This window comes from Cervus elaphus, chromosome X, assembly GCF_910594005.1.
Source record: "Cervus elaphus chromosome X, mCerEla1.1, whole genome shotgun sequence".
Classification (NCBI taxonomy): domain Eukaryota; kingdom Metazoa; phylum Chordata; class Mammalia; order Artiodactyla; family Cervidae; genus Cervus; species Cervus elaphus.
Window position 1 is genome coordinate 122,154,391 of NC_057848.1, and position 23,629 is coordinate 122,178,019.

General features: G+C 39.1%; 3 long non-coding RNA genes across 4 annotated transcripts; all 3 read right to left on the reverse strand.

Annotated features, from left to right (window-relative positions):
• Positions 1-2,578: 2,578 nt before the first annotated feature.
• LOC122689032 lies at positions 2,579-5,550 on the reverse strand. Of its 2 annotated transcripts, none has more exons than XR_006339678.1 (4): positions 5,219-5,550; positions 4,233-4,312; positions 3,619-3,757; positions 2,579-3,238 (listed from the first exon to the last, which is right to left on the reverse strand). It is a non-coding gene; the product is annotated as an uncharacterized LOC122689032 (long non-coding RNA). The 2 variants fall into 2 exon arrangements; XR_006339677.1 differs by having other exon boundaries at positions 2,584-3,213; positions 5,219-5,531.
• Positions 5,551-12,174: 6,624 nt separating this feature from the next.
• Positions 12,175-15,145, reverse strand: LOC122689033. The gene is made up of 4 exons (XR_006339679.1): positions 14,813-15,145; positions 13,827-13,906; positions 13,213-13,351; positions 12,175-12,807 (listed from the first exon to the last, which is right to left on the reverse strand). It is a non-coding gene; the product is annotated as an uncharacterized LOC122689033 (long non-coding RNA).
• Positions 15,146-19,149: 4,004 nt separating this feature from the next.
• Positions 19,150-22,296, reverse strand: LOC122689046. The gene is made up of 2 exons (XR_006339711.1): positions 22,253-22,296; positions 19,150-19,262 (listed from the first exon to the last, which is right to left on the reverse strand). It is a non-coding gene; the product is annotated as an uncharacterized LOC122689046 (long non-coding RNA).
• Positions 22,297-23,629: the final 1,333 nt, after the last annotated feature.

Here is a 23,629-nt window from a genome sequence, read left to right on the forward strand (position 1 = left end):
ACACTCAAATATACAACGTAAGAATAGCATAGATCATTTCAGTTTATCTTCTTTCAAGGAAATGGTTGCCCTTCACCTACAATATAAACATTAAAGAAGTTACTTAGCAGAACTTTATTTTGATGATAAGAGAGGTATAGAAAGTTCACTGCAGTTGTAGTTTTATAAAATGGACTAAAACAAGAACACTAAGGGCGACCCTTTGGCTTACCTTCAGTTAATCCTCTCTAGAGATTTTATAGAATTTTCAAGCATATTACCAGCATTTTTAAAAACACACTACTCTTCCCAGTTATACAAGACAATAAGGACACTGAGTTCAGAACAAATGAAATCAATTGAACCTATCAGAAGGTCGTTTTCAGTAGAAGGGAAACCTGTGTACACATTCAGTAAAATATCTAACAACAAAAATCACCCTAAGAAAAACAAAATACACAAAAAAATGAAACAAAAAGTCCCAAAAAAGTATCATTCAAATGTGTTGGTTTGAAATAACAGTCTGAATATAGGATAGCTAAACAGTTGTTATCTCTCTTACTGCTTAAGTGAAGTAAACAAAGAGGCCAGTATTGCATTTGTTTCTTCTCTACTGTGGAAAAGTGTAGAAATTTTCATTTGTTCTAATTTATCCCTGATATGGTTGCTTTCAGTCGGTTAAACATCTGTCCCCCTGTTTACTTGTGGCCCTCATGTAATTCGGAATGTTTCTTTTCACCCTGGAAAGCACTCCAGTTGGTATAGTGGATTAGATGGTGACACTAATTTTTAGTCATTACTATCACTGGCGACATGGTGACATCAACATGTGAAGCAGAAACAGGACTGTTTCTCACAGCCACACCAAAAAAGGAAAAGCAAAAAAGGAGAGAAGAGAAGAAAAGGGAGAGCAAGAGGGAGTATGAGTCAGAGAGAAAAGCAAGTAAGAGAGAAAGAAAATCTGGAAAAGCAGATTTTTTTGTTTGTTTCTAAATGATAATTGCTTTTGAGAGACAACTCTGACCAATTTCAAGTTCATCCACGGCATTTGTGATGTTTAGTTATTTAGTTACTGTGGGGTATGTTAAATAATATTTGTTTTCCCACCCTATTAGCCATTTCATCAATATTCTGAAAATATCTGAGTTCCAGATTATACTCAGTTTTAATTCTGTAAGATACTAACTGTTATAGTCTGGGTTCGTATTTCTTATTATGTATACTTGGGCTCTGTCCTTTTTCCTCACAGTTATGTCAATTGAGAGGAATGGACTTGCAATTTGGGGTTGGCAGATACAAGCAATTATATTCAGAATGGATAAACAACAAGGTCCTACTATACAGCACAGGGAACTATGTCCAAATCACAACGGAAAAGAATATTAAAAAATGTGTGCGTGTGTATACACACATATACATGTTAAAAAATTATGTAAACTAGCACATTGTCTTCATTTATTAATAGTTGAGTTTATTTTCCTCTTCCTAACAATTCATACCCGTCTTTTATTCAGTATCTTTTTCTTTCTCCCTTAGGTTTATTCTGTTGCTCTTTTTCTTACCTTTTATGTTGGGTGTAGGATTTTATATTTATGGACTTTGTAATGTATGTATTTTTCTTTTTAAATAGCACACATATTTAGGGCTAAGATTTTTCCATGAGAACGTTTTAATCATGCTGTGTAGTTACTTGAAAGTAGTCTGAAAGTTGTGTTTTCGTCTAAATGTTCTAATGGAATGGAACAAAAATGTAAAGTGAACATATTTAGAAGGCTAATACACAGCAAATTCCTCCCTAACTATGAAGTTCTTCCTTTAAAATCAGAACCATGCAATTAATTGTCAGCAATTTGGAAAACACGTATGTGAAACATACTAAGTTGATTACGCGGGAAGAACTAGAGTTACAATCTTCGCCCTTCAAAACTTTTTAAACTCATGCATCAAAGAGGAAAAATAACATACTTGATATGCTTAGAGACAATTATATCATGAGGCTCAGATTTTTATTAGGTCTTTAAGAGTGAGAGTGGGGTGTTTGGCAAAAACCATCATAGTATTGTAAAGCAATGATCCTTCAACTAAAATAAGCAACCCTCCCCCCCAATAAAGACCAAACGTGGGGGCAGGTGGTGTGCTTAGCATATGTCTCTTACTCACACCTGCCTTGAATATCACTGACTACATGCACTCTCTCAACTTGATCAGCCACAGAAACAGGAAACTAGACTATCTTTTGCCATTTCATTGTTCAGTCATTTCATGCTTCACTGGGGAAAGGACTGAAAATCCAACTATTTTGTTTAAGAGCTAGAGAATTCAGAATTTGAGAGAATTTAACAAACACGAAGCAGAATGTTGGCTCATTTTCTTTTTAAAAAAATTAACTTACTTATTTTAATTGGAGGCTAGTTACTTTACAATATTGTGGTGGTTTCTGCCATACATTGACATGAATCAGCCACGGGTGTACATGTGTCCCCCATCAGAAAATGAAATCTCAATTCCCCTGTTATAATTAGATTCAAGATGACATTTTATGATAAATACATCATGAAAAACAGAGTATTCTTGTATGCATGCCATCGAAGAGAATCAGAGAATGCAAAAATTAGCATTGAAAAATGAGCATTTTAGTGTATCTGTTCTGAATTCACAATTTATATGAGTCAAGTTGAGTTTAGAAGTTAAGGGATTTCACAGAATCACACACATTATGTTAAAGCTGGTACTAGAACCTACTTGAATGCCTGAGCATATTTCATATAAACTGATATCTATTACAAATGCACTCCATATTTGTTACAAGCAGAAATTATAAAAGAACCTGAAAATTATTAACTGTTGCTTAAAGTACTTATATAATGAAGAAAACGGTTTCCTATTTTCAACTCGATATGGCTTTGATCCGAATAAAGAAAGTTACAGACTTTCTTTATTCGCAAGTCTGTAAGTCAGACACTCAGGCATCTGGGGTCTGAACTACCTTTCAAAGAATATGTGAACTCTGTTATTAAAATAATAGTAGTGTTCCCTCTATATTATTAAAGATATAATATTCTGGAAAAACAGAAACCACATAAATTACTTTCTGAATGGATGACATACCTGCTTCTGGCATTTCAACAGGCTCTCTGTTTGATGCAATCTCCTCCTTGACATCAGGACCATCTCCACCCTGACCCCCAGTCTTTGCCACTGCCAATTCCCGGAGATCAGTTTCCAGGACAGCATCTTTAAAAACAACGCATGAATTCCGCTGTAAAGCATACAATATAAACAAGGGAATGATGATATTAATTCCCTCAGTGTTATGAATTAAAAGCCTTAGGATAGTATGGTAAAGATGTAACGAATAAGAACCTCAGGAGCATTACTCCAGGAATGTTTTGCTGGAGAAAAGGGAAAGCAGAAGTGTCTGAATGCTATTACCATTTTCCTTTTCCAGGGTTGTCCTCAGACAACTTAGTTGCCCCCTCTCTCTTTGTCTTGAAAACAAGGGAACATTTGAGCGACCACACTAACTGGCAAACTATACTCTCCTCAGGATTTTAGGAATTGTCTGAAGTCCTTTTCTAATGTTTCCTTTCCTCCTCTGACTGATTATGTCTTAAGGCATGATGCACAGATATACTTTACCTTCAGAGGCATCCTTCTCCTTCTCTTCATCAGGATTCACTGGATCCTCTCCACTTACTTCCTCCTTTTCAGGTGTGATATCCTGAATCTCAGCTGGTGGTCCCTCTTCTTGAGGTTGCTCAACACTGGGCTGCGGGTCCTAGGAGAGTGTGCATGCAAATAAAAACATTTTGTTGTTAATACATCTAATAGCATAAACATAGATAATACACAGATATATCTGATCATAAGTAAACCTAACAACATTTTTCCAACACAATTCTGTGTACTTACTTTTAATAAAGTGACTCTTCCCACAGAGAAGAGTTAGCTCCCATAAGAGTTACCCAGAAAGACTTTGGAAGCTATTTCAATCTATGCTGGGATGGAAGTATGCAATCTGTTGTTAATAAGCAGGAGGAGGGAGTCACTGGGCACATTTCCAGGGGATTTAACAGTATACTCATCCAGGCAATGCCAGACTGTAATGTATCTGGGTCAGTGTTCCTTCCTAAGACAAACTGTCACCCTTTATCAGCATGGAAGACCTGTATCACTGCCTCTGTACTACTTGACATCATTTTCTCAAAAATAAACTTGTGCGAATAGAAAACATCAAATGGTAAGATACTCACAACCACACGTTCATCCAGCCGGGAGCAATCTGGATCTACAGGTCCCAGTGTTGATGCCCCTTGCCCATTCATATTTCTCCCTGAAAGTAGAATATTGTGACTTAGATATTGTATTTAAGAGCACAGCTACATTTGATCACTTTTATGACCATATGTTGATTATTATTTTTTTTAATGTGACAATACTTTTAAAAGAAAACTCTGGTTAAGCATGAGTGTACATGCATTCCAATTAAACCAAATACAGTTGCTTGCAAAGCCATTTGTGTCTCTGCTAAGCCGGCAGAGAAATCACCTTAAGGTACACAGGAAGGCTGAATTTTTGTGAGGCAGTGTGATTTCACAACAGAATTCTCCATCATGAAGATATTTAGTGAAATACTGCTAGGAATTTAAAAATTCAGGGCTATTGCTCTTCTCACACTCCTATTCACCAGACCTATTCTCCCCAACTCCCCTGGAATTCAGTTGGAACACGAAGAAAGGCTCAGTCTTACAGCCTGACTATGGGGAGTTTCTCAGTGTCCGTGGCTGAGGTGAGTCTGCATGCAGAGCAGCCGGTCCACTTCTCTCTTGGCACCTTACCACAAAACCCGCGATACAGTCACAACCCCAGCGCGGTCCAGTTTCCAGGTCTCTCCTTAATCGCCCACCCCGCCCCCTGCCCAGCTCCCACTGCCGGCTCCAGATTCTGTGCCCTGTCATCAGTTCCAGGGCCCCAGTGAACCAGATATCTCAAATAGCACCCCCAAGTCTCCCCCCACCATCATCCGACCCCCTGCCCTCCTCTGCCCACCGCCCTTGCTCTCCCAACACCAGGGCAAGAACTATGGCGTCGCGACACTTGTCAGGAGAAAGATGACGACCTCGAGGGCCTTCTTCCTCAAAGGCCCCAGATCGCACTGCCCGACCCGCCCGAAACTCGCTGGCTCCCCCTCACACGTGCACACACTTAAACTCCAGACAGGACAGATCTGTGGACCTACCTGGTGAGGCTCAAGTGGTCAGAAAGGACCGGGATTGAATAAACACACCCGTCTCAGGCCCAACGCTCCTCACAGAACGCTCAGGAAGGCGGACGTGCACCGAGGCGCATGCGCACGAAGGGGTACACTGCGCATGCTCCCTGAGTTGGGCGTGAGCTGTGCTGGTTGAGGTTTTCCCGCCACTGAGGTAGTCCTGGAACCGCAGGGTCTCTGCAGGATGAGCAAGGAGGCTTGAATACTGTATTTTTTTCCGTCCAGTGCAGTCTTTCTTATGCATCCACAAACTGTGGTGATAGGAAGCCCCAGGTTACCCTTAGGGGAGCATGTGTCTCAGAAAGACCCTCATGACAGAACTAGACATTACGGTTTTTAATACCTATTTTTATACATGCTTTGATGAACCATTTCCTTCTCTGCTTCTGGGTTTTCCAGCATGCTTGCAATGGCTTTACTCACTTCCATGGAACAAATACATAAATAGATACCCCTGTTTCCTTTTTTTGCTTGGAGCACTGTGCATTTCAATCTCTGAACTGGTAACTGATTTCTCTGAATATACCTCTGGTTCCTATACAATATTGTTCTTTTAGCATCGGGCTTTACTTTCACCTCCAGACACATCCACAGCTGGGTGTTGTTTCCACTTTGGCTTAGCCTTTTCATTCCTTCTGTAGCTATTTCTTCACTCTTCTCCAGTAGCGCATTCTTCTTATTCTAGTACAGCAGAAATTTTCGTACGTACTAGGAGGTTTAATTTTACCCGGTTTTACCCAAGAGAAAGGAAAACATGCTCACACAAGGACCTTTACTCAAATATTCCACACATGTATTCCTAACAGCCAAACATAGAAACAACTCAGTTATTCAACAACTGGTATACAGGTGAAAGAAAAACAAAAGAGTATACAAAGTGTACAAAGGAATACTACACCGTAATAAAAAAAAAAATGTAACTACTAATGCATGTAAGAGCAAGGATGCATCTTAACTGTGCAAATGAGAGAACCAGATACAGAAGGCTACAGGTTATATGATTTAATGTCGATGGATTTCTGGAAACAGCACAACTGTTGGCACAGAAATGTATCTGTGGTTGCCAGGGTATAGGAGTGGAGGAAGGAGTCTGACGGCAAATAGCCCAAGGGAGCATTTTTGAACGATGAGACATTTTCTACATTTTTATTGCGGTACCATTTACACCACGGTATACATTTGTCAAAAATCTACAAACGGTAATCCGTTAAAGTGTTGGCTTTTATTGTATATAAATTATACCTCAATACTTTTTTTAAAGGAAAAGGAAATTTTAAGTATTTCAGTATTGGTTATTGTATCCATCTAGACCATGAGCTCAAAAACATAAAAATCGTATTTTGGAATTCTTCCCAGACCTGGCCAACTTCCAGGATTCCCCATGACACCTTTGTACTCTTATGACAGGACACAGAAACTTGGTCTAAACCTTGTTTACAATTCCCTCTCCTTCACCTCAAGTCCAGATTCTTGCTGAGTTCTGTCCCTTTTACTTCGTAAATGTCTAATGCGTCTACGTTTTCCCATGTCCACCACATCTGCCCTAGTCCAAGGCCTCCCTCCATTTAATTGTCAACCCCCTTCTAACGGGTCTCTCATATTCACTCAGGGTGTCTGTCTCCCTCTTCCCACCCTCTCCCTCCCTCTTACAGTTGCAGAACTATCACTTTCGAGATAAAGGCTACTCTCCGATACAAGGACTTGGAGGCATGGTCTAGTCTCTGCCCACTTTGCTACCAACATCGAAAGGAGAGCTTCCTTTTCTTGTCTCTCTTATCAGGCTTCCTTCGCACCATCCAATTCCTAAGCTTCTCCATTTAGATTGTCCCCAATTTCTGAAGCCCCCTGGTTAGTAAAGTCCTTCCAGCTAGGCTTCACTTTCAGATACACAACTTAGGTTTCAAGAAGGCAAAACCACCAAAGATCAAATTGCCAACATCCGTCAGATCATGGGGAAAGCAAGGGAATTCCAGAAAAACATCTAATTCTGTGTCATTGACTATGCTAAGATCTCTGACTGCGTGGATCACAACAAAGTACAGAAAATTCTTAAACAGAGAGCAGTACCAGACTACTCGACCCGTCTCCTGAGAAACCTGTATGCAGGTCAAGAAGCAACTCTTAGAAGCAGAGTTGGAACAAATGACTGCTTCATAATTGGGGAAGGAGTACGACAAGGGTGTATATTGTCATGCTGCTTATTTAACTTATACGCAGAGTACATCATGCGAAATGCTGCACTGGATGACTCACAAGCTGGAATCAAAATTGCTGGGAGAAATAGCAACAAGCTCAGATACACAGAATAATACCACTCTAATGGCAGAAAGTGAAGAGCGACTAAAGAACCTTTTGATGATGGTGAAAGAGGAGAGTGAAAAAACTGGCTTAAAACTCAAATATTAAAAGTCTAAGATCATGGCATCTGGTCCTATCACTTCATGGCAAATAGAACGGGGGTAAGTGGAAGCAGTCCATCCTAAAGGAGATCAGTCCTGGGTGTTCATTGGAAGGGCTGATGTTGAAGCTGAAACTCCAATACTTTGCCACCAGATGCAAAGAGCTGACTCATTTGAAAAGACCCTGATGCTGGGAAAGATTGAAGGCAGGAGGAGAAGGGGACGACAGAGGATGAGATGGTTGGATGGCATCACCGACTCAAGGGGCATGAGTTTGGGTGAAGTCTGGGAGCTGGTGATGGACAGGGAGGCCTGGCGTGCTGCGGTTCATGGGCTCGCAGAGAGTCGGACACGGCTGAGGGACGGAACTGAACTGAAGTGGAAGCAGTGACAGATGTCATTTTCTTGGGCTCCAAAATCACTGCAAATGGTGACTGCAGCCACGAAACCAAAAGACCTCCCATTTTCAGTCCTTTTGGACCTGGGTTTTCATACCTCTGTAAGGGCACAACAGCTGCTATTTATAATTCCCTGTTATTCCTTAAGCAGAGTGCATTCTGAATAGGTCCTATGTTGCAGAAATATATATTTTTGGTGCGTGAGGATGCAGATGGGGCCTCAGAGATCTAAGCGTTTTGTTATTACATAATAATAAGGATAGAAGGGAGGAATCAGACAGCTGGAGGACTTCCCTGTAGCTCAAACAGTAAAGAATCTGCAGGAGACCAGGGTTCGATCCCTGGGCTGGGAAGATCCTCTGGAGAAGGGAATGGCAATCCACTCCAGTATTCTTGCCTGGAGAATTCCATGGACAGAGAAGCCTGGCGGGCCACAATTCATGGGGTCACAAAGAGTCAGACACGACTGTGTGATTCACACACACACACACACACACACACACACAGTTGGAGGGCTTCTGAGATCTGGTCACTATCAAGCCAATAGGGGACGTCATGGAGAAGAAAAGACATTTGTGGCTGCTCTCTCCCTGCACCCAAAAAAACTTGGAAGGCAAGTCAGAAATGTGTGAAAGATATGTTGTGGCATTTGCCATGGAATTTGACAGCAGTTTTGTCCTATCTCCCTACAACCGTTAACAGTGGCTTTGGCATTCCATTTCTCTATAGGACCATACAAATATATTAAGTTTTAAAAAATTGTTTCTCTGTCAATGATTTCATCAGGGACACCGTATGAGATTTGGGTGGCACATTTTGTAAACCCATTTATTCAAGAGAAGCCCAAAGCCTTTTATGAATTTTTTATGTGTGGGTATATATATGTATGTATATATATTAACATGTAGATTACACCTAAAGAATATGTTAGGACCAAATTTTGTTACCCCTAGAAGTGCAAGGGTGGTTTAAATGTATAAGGTTACCACTGCAATTCACCACATTAATAGAAAAATGGAGGGAAAACAATTCTATGATCATCACAATTGATGCACTGTAAGTGTTTGATGAAAATTAATCTATATTCAAAACAGCAAACTAGGAATAGAATGGAACTTACTCTGATAAAGTATATCTACAAAAAAAGCAACACAAACAGGTTGAAATGGAGAAGATTTTTCATTTCCTATCGGAAAAAAATGCCAGTTATCACCTGCTTTAGTCAAGACTATTCTGGCTAGGCTTGTTCAGTGCTGCAAAATGAGGAAAGGTTTAAGGTTTAAGCCAGTAGAAACTGTTGATATTCAAATATAATAGTCTATTTTGCAAAGCAAAAATAATCTAGATCTAAATTTGTGGATTTAATATGCATATTTAGAGGAATTGTTGGACAGAAAATCTATATACAAACATTCTGTCTCTACATACATCCTCAACTAGACAATAAAAATCACAAGCCATGAATTTTCAATAACATTAAACAGCCGGGGATAAATTTAACAAAAAATGTGCCAGGAGAAAACGAAACTTTATTGACACAACTTTAACACTCAAATATACAACGTAAGAATAGCATAGATCATTTCAGTTTATCTTCTTTCAAGGAAATGGTTGCCCTTCACCTACAATATAAACATTAAAGAAGTTACTTAGCAGAACTTTATTTTGATGATAAGAGAGGTATAGAAAGTTCACTGCAGTTGTAGTTTTATAAAATGGACTAAAACAAGAACACTAAGGGCGACCCTTTGGCTTACCTTCAGTTAATCCTCTCTAGAGATTTTATAGAATTTTCAAGCATATTACCAGCATTTTTAAAAACACACTACTCTTCCCAGTTATACAAGACAATAAGGACACTGAGTTCAGAACAAATGAAATCAATTGAACCTATCAGAAGGTCGTTTTCAGTAGAAGGGAAACCTGTGTACACATTCAGTAAAATATCTAACAACAAAAATCACCCTAAGAAAAACAAAATACACAAAAAAATGAAACAAAAAGTCCCAAAAAAGTATCATTCAAATGTGTTGGTTTGAAATAACAGTCTGAATATAGGATAGCTAAACAGTTGTTATCTCTCTTACTGCTTAAGTGAAGTAAACAAAGAGGCCAGTATTGCATTTGTTTCTTCTCTACTGTGGAAAAGTGTAGAAATTTTCATTTGTTCTAATTTATCCCTGATATGGTTGCTTTCAGTCGGTTAAACATCTGTCCCCCTGTTTACTTGTGGCCCTCATGTAATTCGGAATGTTTCTTTTCACCCTGGAAAGCACTCCAGTTGGTATAGTAAATTATATGCTGACACTAATTTTTAGTCATTACTATCACTGGCGACATGGTGACATCAACATGTGAAGCAGAAACAGGACTGTTTCTCACAGCCACACCAAAAAAGGAAAAGCAAAAAAGGAGAGAAGAGAAGAAAAGGGAGAGCAAGAGGGAGTATGAGTCAGAGAGAAAAGCAAGTAAGAGAGAAAGAAAATCTGGAAAAGCAGATTTTTTTGTTTGTTTCTAAATGATAATTGCTTTTGAGAGACAACTCTGACCAATTTCAAGTTCATCCACGGCATTTGTGATGTTTAGTTATTTAGTTACTGTGGGGTATGTTAAATAATATTTGTTTTCCCACCCTATTAGCCATTTCATCAATATTCTGAAAATATCTGAGTTCCAGATTATACTCAGTTTTAATTCTGTAAGATACTAACTGTTATAGTCTGGGTTCGTATTTCTTATTATGTATACTTGGGCTCTGTCCTTTTTCCTCACAGTTATGTCAATTGAGAGGAATGGACTTGCAATTTGGGGTTGGCAGATACAAGCAATTATATTCAGAATGGATAAACAACAAGGTCCTACTATACAGCACAGGGAACTATGTCCAAATCACAACGGAAAAGAATATTAAAAAATGTGTGCGTGTGTATACACACATATACATGTTAAAAAAGTATGTAAACTAGCACATTGTCTTCATTTATTAATAGTTGAGTTTATTTTCCTCTTCCTAACAATTCATACCTGTCTTTTATTCAGTATCTTTTTCTTTCTCCCTTAGGTTTATTCTGTTGCTCTTTTTCTTACCTTTTATGTTGGGTGTAGGATTTTATATTTATGGACTTTGTAATGTATGTATTTTTCTTTTTAAATAGCACACATATTTAGGGCTAAGATTTTTCCATGAGAACGTTTTAATCATGCTGTGTAGTTACTTGAAAGTAGTCTGAAAGTTGTGTTTTCGTCTAAATGTTCTAATGGAATGGAACAAAAATGTAAAGTGAACATATTTAGAAGGCTAATACACAGCAAATTCCTCCCTAACTATGAAGTTCTTCCTTTAAAATCAGAACCATGCAATTAATTGTCAGCAATTTGGAAAACACGTATGTGAAACATACTAAGTTGATTACGCGGGAAGAACTAGAGTTACAATCTTCGCCCTTCAAAACTTTTTAAACTCATGCATCAAAGAGGAAAAATAACATACTTGATATGCTTAGAGACAATTATATCATGAGGCTCAGATTTTTATTAGGTCTTTAAGAGTGAGAGTGGGGTGTTTGGCAAAAACCATCATAGTATTGTAAAGCAATGATCCTTCAACTAAAATAAGCAACCCTCCCCCCCAATAAAGACCAAACGTGGGGGCAGGTGGTGTGCTTAGCATATGTCTCTTACTCACACCTGCCTTGAATATCACTGACTACATGCACTCTCTCAACTTGATCAGCCACAGAAACAGGAAACTAGACTATCTTTTGCCATTTCATTGTTCAGTCATTTCATGCTTCACTGGGGAAAGGACTGAAAATCCAACTATTTTGTTTAAGAGCTAGAGAATTCAGAATTTGAGAGAATTTAACAAACACGAAGCAGAATGTTGGCTCATTTTCTTTTTAAAAAAATTAACTTACTTATTTTAATTGGAGGCTAGTTACTTTACAATATTGTGGTGGTTTCTGCCACACATTGACATGAATCAGCCACGGGTGTACATGTGTCCCCCATCAGAAAATGAAATCTCAATTCCCCTGTTATAATTAGATTCAAGATGACATTTTATGATAAATACATCATGAAAAACAGAGTATTCTTGTATGCATGCCATCGAAGAGAATCAGAGAATGCAAAAATTAGCATTGAAAAATGAGCATTTTAGTGTATCTGTTCTGAATTCACAATTTATATGAGTCAAGTTGAGTTTAGAAGTTAAGGGATTTCACAGAATCACACACATTATGTTAAAGCTGGTACTAGAACCTACTTGAATGCCTGAGCATATTTCATATAAACTGATATCTATTACAAATGCACTCCATATTTGTTACAAGCAGAAATTATAAAAGAACCTGAAAATTATTAACTGTTGCTTAAAGTACTTATATAATGAAGAAAACGGTTTCCTATTTTCAACTCGATATGGCTTTGATCCGAATAAAGAAAGTTACAGACTTTCTTTATTCGCAAGTCTGTAAGTCAGACACTCAGGCATCTGGGGTCTGAACTACCTTTCAAAGAATATGTGAACTCTGTTATTAAAATAATAGTAGTGTTCCCTCTATATTATTAAAGATATAATATTCTGGAAAAACAGAAACCACATAAATTACTTTCTGAATGGATGACATACCTGCTTCTGGCATTTCAACAGGCTCTCTGTTTGATGCAATCTCCTCCTTGACATCAGGACCATCTCCACCCTGACCCCCAGTCTTTGCCACTGCCAATTCCCGGAGATCAGTTTCCAGGACAGCATCTTTAAAAACAACGCATGAATTCCGCTGTAAAGCATACAATATAAACAAGGGAATGATGATATTAATTCCCTCAGTGTTATGAATTAAAAGCCTTAGGATAGTATGGTAAAGATGTAACGAATAAGAACCTCAGGAGCATTACTCCAGGAATGTTTTGCTGGAGAAAAGGGAAAGCAGAAGTGTCTGAATGCTATTACCATTTTCCTTTTCCAGGGTTGTCCTCAGACAACTTAGTTGCCCCCTCTCTCTTTGTCTTGAAAACAAGGGAACATTTGAGCGACCACACTAACTGGCAAACTATACTCTCCTCAGGATTTTAGGAATTGTCTGAAGTCCTTTTCTAATGTTTCCTTTCCTCCTCTGACTGATTATGTCTTAAGGCATGATGCACAGATATACTTTACCTTCAGAGGCATCCTTCTCCTTCTCTTCATCAGGATTCACTGGATCCTCTCCACTTACTTCCTCCTTTTCAGGTGTGATATCCTGAATCTCAGCTGGTGGTCCCTCTTCTTGAGGTTGCTCAACACTGGGCTGCGGGTCCTAGGAGAGTGTGCATGCAAATAAAAACATTTTGTTGTTAATACATCTAATAGCATAAACATAGATAATACACAGATATATCTGATCATAAGTAAACCTAACAACATTTTTCCAACACAATTCTGTGTACTTACTTTTAATAAAGTGACTCTTCCCACAGAGAAGAGTTAGCTCCCATAAGAGTTACCCAGAAAGACTTTGGAAGCTATTTCAATCTATGCTGGGATGGAAGTATGCAATCTGTTGTTAATAAGCAGGAGGAGGGAGTCACTGGGCACATTTCCAGGGGATTTAACAGTATACTCATCCAGGCAATGCCAGACTGTAATGTATCTGGGTCAGTGTTCCTTCCTAAGACAAACTGTCACCCTTTATCAGCATGGAAGACCTGTATCACTGCCTCTGTACTACTTGACATCATTTTCTCAAAAATAAACTTGTGCGAACAGAAAACATCAAATGGTAAGATACTCACAACCACACGTTCATCCAGCCGGGAGCAATCTGGATCTACAGGTCCCAGTGTTGATGCCCCTTGCCCATTCATATTTCTCCCTGAAAGTAGAATATTGTGACTTAGATATTGTATTTAAGAGCACAGCTACATTTGATCACTTTTATGACCATATGTTGATTATTATTTTTTTTAATGTGACAATACTTTTAAAAGAAAACTCTGGTTAAGCATGAGTGTACATGCATTCCAATTAAACCAAATACAGTTGCTTGCAAAGCCATTTGTGTCTCTGCTAAGCCGGCAGAGAAATCACCTTAAGGTACACAGGAAGGCTGAATTTTTGTGAGGCAGTGTGATTTCACAACAGAATTCTCCATCATGAAGATATTTAGTGAAATACTGCTAGGAATTTAAAAATTCAGGGCTATTGCTCTTCTCACACTCCTATTCACCAGACCTATTCTCCCCAACTCCCCTGGAATTCAGTTGGAACACGAAGAAAGGCTCAGTCTTACAGCCTGACTATGGGGAGTTTCTCAGTGTCCGTGGCTGAGGTGAGTCTGCATGCAGAGCAGCCGGTCCACTTCTCTCTTGGCACCTTACCACAAAACCCGCGATACAGTCACAACCCCAGCGCGGTCCAGTTTCCAGGTCTCTCCTTAATCGCCCACCCCGGCCCCTGCCCAGCTCCCACTGCCGGCTCCAGATTCTGTGCCCTGTCATCAGTTCCAGGGCCCCAGTGAACCAGATATCTCAAATAGCACCCCCAAGTCTCCCCCCACCATCATCCGACCCCCTGCCCTCCTCTGCCCACCGCCCTTGCTCTCCCAACACCAGGGCAAGAACTATGGCGTCGCGACACTTGTCAGGAGAAAGATGACGACCTCGAGGGCCTTCTTCCTCAAAGGCCCCAGATCGCACTGCCCGACCCGCCCGAAACTCGCTGGCTCCCCCTCACACGTGCACACACTTAAACTCCAGACAGGACAGATCTGTGGACCTACCTGGTGAGGCTCAAGTGGTCAGAAAGAACCGGGATTGAATAAACACACCCGTCTCAGGCCCAACGCTCCTCACAGAACGCTCAGGAAGGCGGACGTGCACCGAGGCGCATGCGCACGAAGGGGTACACTGCGCATGCTCCCTGAGTTGGGCGTGAGCTGTGCTGGTTGAGGTTTTCCCGCCACTGAGGTAGTCCTGGAACCGCAGGGTCTCTGCAGGATGAGCAAGGAGGCTTGAATACTGTATTTTTTTCCGTCCAGTGCAGTCTTTCTTATGCATCCACAAACTGTGGTGATAGGAAGCCCCAGGTTACCCTTAGGGGAGCATGTGTCTCAGAAAGACCCTCATGACAGAACTAGACATTACGGTTTTTAATACCTATTTTTATACATGCTTTGATGAACCATTTCCTTCTCTGCTTCTGGGTTTTCCAGCATGCTTGCAATGGCTTTACTCACTTCCATGGAACAAATACATAAATAGATACCCCTGTTTCCTTTTTTTGCTTGGAGCACTGTGCATTTCAATCTCTGAACTGGTAACTGATTTCTCTGAATATACCTCTGGTTCCTATACAATATTGTTCTTTTAGCATCGGGCTTTACTTTCACCTCCAGACACATCCACAGCTGGGTGTTGTTTCCACTTTGGCTTAGCCTTTTCATTCCTTCTGTAGCTATTTCTTCACTCTTCTCCAGTAGCGCATTCTTCTTATTCTAGTACAGCAGAAATTTTCGTACGTACTAGGAGGTTTAATTTTACCCGGTTTTACCCAAGAGAAAGGAAAACATGCTCACACAAGGACCTTTACTCAAATATTCCACACATGTATTCCTAACAGCCATACATAGAAACAACTCAGTTATTCAACAACTGGTATACAGGTGAAAGAAAAACAAAAGAGTATACAAAGTGTACAAAGGAATACTACACCGTAATAAAAAAAAAATGTAACTACTAATGCATGTAAGAGCAAGGATGCATCTTAACTGTGCAAATGAGAGAACCAGATACAGAAGGCTACAGGTTATATGATTTAATGTCGATGGATTTCTGGAAACAGCACAACTGTTGGCACAGAAATGTATCTGTGGTTGCCAGGGTATAGGAGTGGAGGAAGGAGTCTGACGGCAAATAGCCCAAGGGAGCATTTTTGAACGATGAGACATTTTCTACATTTTTATTGCGGTACCATTTACACCACGGTATACATTTGTCAAAAATCTACAAACGGTAATCCGTTAAAGTGTTGGCTTTTATTGTATATAAATTATACCTCAATACTTTTTTTAAAGGAAAAGGAAATTTTAAGTATTTCAGTATTGGTTATTGTATCCATCTAGACCATGAGCTCAAAAACATAAAAATCGTATTTTGGAATTCTTCCCAGACCTGGCCAACTTCCAGGATTCCCCATGACACCTTTGTACTCTTATGACAGGACACAGAAACTTGGTCTAAACCTTGTTTACAATTCCCTCTCCTTCACCTCAAGTCCAGATTCTTGCTGAGTTCTGTCCCTTTTACTTCGTAAATGTCTAATGCGTCTATGTTTTCCCATGTCCACCACATCTGCCCTAGTCCAAGGCCTCCCTCCATTTAATTGTCAACCCCCTTCTAACGGGTCTCTCATATTCACTCAGGGTGTCTGTCTCCCTCTTCCCACCCTCTCCCTCCCTCTTACAGTTGCAGAACTATCACTTTCAAGATAAAGGCTACTCTCCGATACAAGGACTTGGAGGCATGGTCTAGTCTCTGCCCACTTTGCTACCAACATCGAAAGGAGAGCTTCCTTTTCTTGTCTCTCTTATCAGGCTTCCTTCGCACCATCCAATTCCTAAGCTTCTCCATTTAGATTGTCCCCAATTTCTGAAGCCCCCTGGTTAGTAAAGTCCTTCCAGCTAGGCTTCACTTTCAGATACACAACTTAGGTTTCAAGAAGGCAAAACCACCAAAGATCAAATTGCCAACATCCGTCAGATCATGGGGAAAGCAAGGGAATTCCACAAAAACATCTGATTCTGTGTCATTGACTATGCTAAGATCTCTGACTGCGTGGATCACAACAAAGTACAGAAAATTCTTAAACAGAGAGCAGTACCAGACTACTCGACCCGTCTCCTGAGAAACCTGTATGCAGGTCAAGAAGCAACTCTTAGAAGCAGAGTTGGAACAAATGACTGCTTCATAATTGGGGAAGGAGTACGACAAGGGTGTATATTGTCATGCTGCTTATTTAACTTATACGCAGAGTACATCATGCGAAATGCTGCACTGGATGACTCACAAGCTGGAATCAAGATTGCTGGGAGAAATAGCAACAAGCTCAGATACACAGAATGATACCACTCTAATGGCAGAAAGTGAAGAGCGACTAAAGAACCTTTTGATGATGGTGAAAGAGGAGAGTGAAAAAACTGGCTTAAAACTCAAATATTAAAAGTCTAAGATCATGGCATCTGGTCCTATCACTTCATGGCAAATAGAACGGAGGTAAGTGGAAGCAGTCCATCCTAAAGGAGATCAGTCCTGGGTGTTCATTGGAAGGGCTGATGTTGAAGCTGAAACTCCAATACTTTGCCACCAGATGCAAAGAGCTGACTCATTTGAAAAGACCCTGATGCTGGGAAAGATTGAAGGCAGGAGAAGGGGACGACAGAGGATGAGATGGTTGGATGGCATCACCGACTCAATGGACATGAGTTTGGGTGAAGTCTGGGAGCTGGTGATGGACAGGGAGGCCTGGCGTGCTGCGGTTCATGGGCTCGCAGAGAGTCGGACACGGCTGAGGGACGGAACTGAACTGAAGTGGAAGCAGTGACAGATGTCATTTTCTTGGGCTCCAAAATCACTGCAAATGGTGACTGCAGCCACGAAATCAAAAGACCTCCCATTTTCAGTCCTTTTGGACCTGGGTTTTCATACCTCTGTAAGGGCACAACAGCTGCTATTTATAATTCCCTGTTATTCCTTAAGCAGAGTGCATTCTGAATAGGTCCTATGTTGCAGAAATATATATTTTTGGTGCGTGAGGATGCAGATGGGGCCTCAGAGATCTAAGCGTTTTGTTATTACATAATAATAAGGATAGAAGGGAGGAATCAGACAGCTGGAGGACTTCCCTGTAGCTCAAACAGTAAAGAATCTGCAGGAGACCAGGGTTCGATCCCTGGGCTGGGAAGATCCTCTGGAGAAGGGAATGGCAATCCACTCCAGTATTCTTGCCTGGAGAATTCCATGGACAGAGAAGCCTGGCGGGCCACAATTCATGGGGTCACAAAGAGTCAGACATGACTGTGTGATTCACACACACACACACACACACACACACACACACAGTTGGAGGGCTTCTGAGATCTGGTCACTATCAAGCCAATAGGGGACATCATGGAGAAGAAAAGACATTTGTGGCTGCTCTCTCCCTGCACCCAAAAAAACTTGGAAGGCAAGTCAGAAATGTGTGAAAGATATGTTGTGGCATTTGCCATGGAATTTGACAGCAGTTTTGTCCTATCTCCCTACAACCGTTAACAGTGGCTTTGGCATTCCATTTCTCTATAGGACCATACAAATATATTAAGTTTTAAAAAATTGTTTCTCTGTCAATGATTTCATCAGGGACACCGTATGAGATTTGGGTGGCACATTTTGTAAACCCATTTATTCAAGAGAAGACCAAAGCCTTTTATGAATTTTTTATATGTGGGTATATATATGTATGTATATGTATTAACATATAGATTACACCTAAAGAATATGTTAGGACCAAATTTTGTTACCCCTAGAAGTGCAAGGGTGGTTTAAATGTATAAGGTTACCACTGCAATTCACCACATTAATAGAAAAATGGAGGGAAAACAATTCTATGATCATCACAATTGACGCATTATAAGTGTTTGATGAAAATTAATCTATATTCAAAACAGCAAACTAGGAATAGAATGGAACTTACTCTGATAAAGTATATCTACAAAAAAAGCAAGTAAACAGGTTGAAATGGAGAAGATTTTTCACTTCCTATCGGGAAAAATGCCAATTATCACCTGCTTTAGTCAAGACTATTCTGGTTAGGTTTGTTCAATGCTGCAAAATGAGGAAAGGTTTAAGGTTTAAGCCAGCAGAAACTGTTGATATTCAAATATAATAGTCTATTTTGCAAAGCAAAAATAATCTAGATCTAAATTTGTGGAATTAATATGCATATTTAGAGGAATTGTTGGACAGAAAATCTATATACAAACATTCTGTCTCTACATACATCCTCAACTAGACAATAAAAATCACAAGCCGTGAATTTTCAGTAACATTAAACAGCCGGGGATAAATTTAACAAAAAATGTGCCAGGAGAAAACGAAACTTTATTGACAGAACTTTAACAGTCAAATATACAACGTAAGAACAGCATGGATCATTTCAGTTTATCTTCTTTCAAGGAAATGGTTGCCCTTCACCTACAATATAAACATTAAAGAAGTTACTTAGCAGAACTTTATTTCGATGATAAGAGAGGTATAGAAAGTTCACTGCAGTTGTAGTTTTATAAAATGGACTAAAACAAGTACACTAAGGGCGACCCTTTGGCTTACCTTCAGTTAATCCTCTCTAGAGATTTTATAGACTTTTCAAGCAGTATTTTTAAAAACACACTACTCTTCCTAGTTATACAAGACAATAAGGACACTGAGTTCAGAACAAATGAAATCAACTGAACCTATCAGAAGGTCGTTTTCAGTTGAAGGCAAACCTGTGTACACATTCAGTAAAATATCTAACAACAAAAAACACCCTAAGAAAAACAAAATACACAAAAAATGAAACAAAAAGTCCCAAAAAAGTATCATTCAAATGTGTTGGCTTCAAATAATAGTCCGAATATATAAACAGTTGTTATCTCTCTTACTGCTTAAGTGAAGTAAATAAAGAGGCCAGTATTGCATTTGTTTCTTCTCTGCTGTGGAAAAGTGTAGAAATTTTCATTTGTTCTAATTTATCCCTGATATGGTTGCTTTCAGTCGGTTAAACATCTGTCCCCCTGTTTACTTGTGGCCCTCATGTAATTCGGAATGTTTCTTTTCACCCTGGAAAGCACTCCAGTTGGTATAGTAAATTATATGCTGACACTAATTTTATGTCATTACTATCACTGGCGACATGGTGACATCAACATGTGAAGCAGAAACAGGACTGTTTCTCACAGCCACACCAAAAAAGGAAAGAAAAAAAGGAGAGAAGAGAAGAAAAGGGAGAGCAAGAGGGAGTATGAGTCAGAGAGAAAAGCAAGTAAGAGAGAAAGAAAATCTGGAAAAGCAGATTTTTTTGTTTGTTTCTAAATGATAATTGCTTTTGAGAGACAACTCTGACCAATTTCAAGTTCATCCACGGCATTTGTGATGTTTAGTTATTTAGTTACTGTGGGGTATGTTAAATAATATTTGTTTTCCCACCCTATTAGCCATTTCATCAATATTCTGAAAATATCTGGGTTCCAAATTATACTCAGTTTTAATTCTGTAAGATACTGTTATAGTCTGGGTTCATATTTCTTATTATGTATACTTGGGCTCTGTCCTTTTTCCTCACAGTTATGTCAATTGAGAGGAATGGACTTGCAATTTGGGGTTGGCAGATACAAGCAATTATATTCAGAATGGATAAACAACAAGGTCCTACTATACAGCACAGGGAATTATGTCCAAATCACAACGGAAAAGAATATTAAAAAATGTGTGCGTGTGTATACACACATATACATGTTAAAAAATTATGTAAACTAGCACATTGTCTTTATTTATTAATAGTTGAGTTTATTTTCCTCTTCCTAACAATTCATACCTGTCTTTTATTCAGTATCTTTTTCTTTCTCCCTTAGGTTTATTCTGTTGCTCTTTTTCTTACCTTTTATGTTGGGTGTAGGATTTTATATTTATGGACTTTGTAATGTATGTATTTTCCTTTTTAAATAGCACACATATTTAGGGCTAAGATTTTTCCATGAGAACGTTTTAATCATGCTGTGTAGTTACTTGAAAGTAGTCTGAAAGTTGTGTTTTCGTCTAAATGTTCTAATGGAATGGAACAAAAATGTAAAGTGAACATATTTAGAAGGCTAATACACAGCAAATTCCTCCCTAACTATGAAGTTCTTCCTTTAAAATCAGAACCATGCAATTAATTGTCAGCAATTTGGAAAACACGTATGTGAAACATACTAAGTTGATTACGCGGGAAGAACTAGAGTTACAATCTTCGCCCTTCAAAACTTTTTAAACTCATGCATCAAAGAGGAAAAATAACAAACTTGATATGCTTAGAGACAATTATATCATGAGGCTCAGATTTTTATTAGGTCTTTAAGAGTGAGAGTGGGGTGTATGGCAAAAACCATCATAGTATTGTAAAGCAATGATCCTTCAACTAAAATAAGCAACCCTCCCCCCCAATAAAGACCAAACGTGGGGGCAGGTGGTGTGCTTAGCATATGTATCTTACTCACACCTGCCTTGAATATCACTGACTACATGCACTCTCTCAACTTGATCAGCCACAGAAACAGGAAACTAGACTATCTTTTGCCATTTCATTGTTCAGTCATTTCATGCTTCACTGGGGAAAGGACTGAAAATCCAACTATTTTGTTTAAGAGCTAGAGAATTCAGAATTTGAGAGAATTTAACAAACACGAAGCAGAATGTTGGCTCATTTTCTTTTAAAAAAAATTAACTTACTTATTTTAATTGGAGGCTAGTTACTTTACAATATTGTGGTGGTTTCTGCCATACATTGACATGAATCAGCCACGGGTGTACATGTGTCCCCCATCAGAAAATGAAATCTCAATTCCCCTGTTATAATTAGATTCAAGATGACATTTTATGATAAATACATCATGAAAAACAGAGTATTCTTGTATGCATGCCATCGAAGAGAATCAGAGAATGCAAAAATTAGCATTGAAAAATGAGCATTTTAGTGTATCTGTTCTGAATTCACAATTTATATGAGTCAAGTTGAGTTTAGAAGTTAAGGGATTTCACAGAATCACACACATTATGTTAAAGCTGGTACTAGAACCTACTTGAATGCCTGAGCATATTTCATATAAACTGATATCTATTACAAATGCACTCCATATTTGTTACAAGCAGAAATTATAAAAGAACCTGAAAATTATTAACTGTTGCTTAAAGTACTTATATAATGAAGAAAACGGTTTCCTATTTTCAACTCGATATGGCTTTGATCCGAATAAAGAAAGTTACAGACTTTCTTTATTCGCAAGTCTGTAAGTCAGACACTCAGGCATCTGGGGTCTGAACTACCTTTCAAAGAATATGTGAACTCTGTTATTAAAATAATAGTAGTGTTCCCTCTATATTATTAAAGATATAATATTCTGGAAAAACAGAAACCACATAAATTACTTTCTGAATGGATGACATACCTGCTTCTGGCATTTCAACAGGCTCTCTGTTTGATGCAATCTCCCCCTTGACATCAGGACCATCTCCACCCTGACCCCCAGTCTTTGCCACTGCCAATTCCCGGAGATCAGTTTCCAGGACAGCATCTTTAAAAACAATGCATGAATTCCGCTGTAAAGCATACAATATAAACAAGGGAATGATGATATTAATTCCCTCAGTGTTATGAATTAAAAGCCTTAGGATAGTATGGTAAAGATGTAACGAATAAGAACCTCAGGAGCATTATTCCAGGAATGTTTTGCTGGAGAAAAGGGAAAGCAGAAGTTTCTGAATGCTATTACCATTTTCCTTTTCCAGGGTTGTCCTCAGACAACTTAGTTGCCCCCTCTCTCTTTGTCTTGAAAACAAGGGAACATTTGAGCGACCACACTAACTGGCAAACTATACTCTCCTCAGGATTTTAGGAACTGTCTGAAGTCCTTTTCTAATGTTTCCTTTCCTCCTCTGACTGATTATGTCTTAAGGCATGATGCACAGATATACTTTACCTTCAGAGGCATCCTTCTCCTTCTCTTCATCAGGATTCACTGGATCCTCTCCACTTACTTCCTCCTTTTCAGGTGTGATATCCTGAATCTCAGCTGGTGGTCCCTCTTCTTGAGGTTGCTCAACACTGGGCTGAGGGTCCTAGGACAGTGTGCATGCAAATAAAAACATTTTGTTGTTAATACATCTAATAGCATAAACATAGATAATACACAGATATATCTGATCATAAGTAAACCTAACAATATTTTTCCAACACAATTCTGTGTACGTACTTTTAATAAAGTGACTCTTCCCACAGAGAAGAGTTAGCTCCCATAAGAGTTACCCAGAAAGACTTTGGAAGCTATTTCAATCTATGCTGTGATGGAAGTATGCAATCTGTTGTTAATAAGCAGGAGGAGGGAGTCACTGGGCACATTTCCAGGGGATTTAACAGTATACTCATCCAGGCAATGCCAGACTGTAATGCATCTGGATCAGTGTTCCTTCCTAAGACAAACTGTCACCCTTTATCAGCATGGAAGACCTGTATCACTGCCTCTGTACTACTTGACATCATTTTCTCAAAAATAAACTTGTGCGAACAGAAAACATCAAATGGTAAGATACTCACAACCACACGTTCATCCAGCCGGGAGCAATCTGGATCTACAGGTCCCAGTGTTGATGCCCCTTGCCCATTCATATTTCTCCCTGAAAGTAGAATATTGTGACTTAGATATTGTATTTAAGAGCACAGCTACATTTGATCACTTTTATGACCATATGTTGATTATTATTTTTTTTAATGTGACAATACTTTTAAAAGAAAACTCTGGTTAAGTATGAGTGTACATGCATTCCAA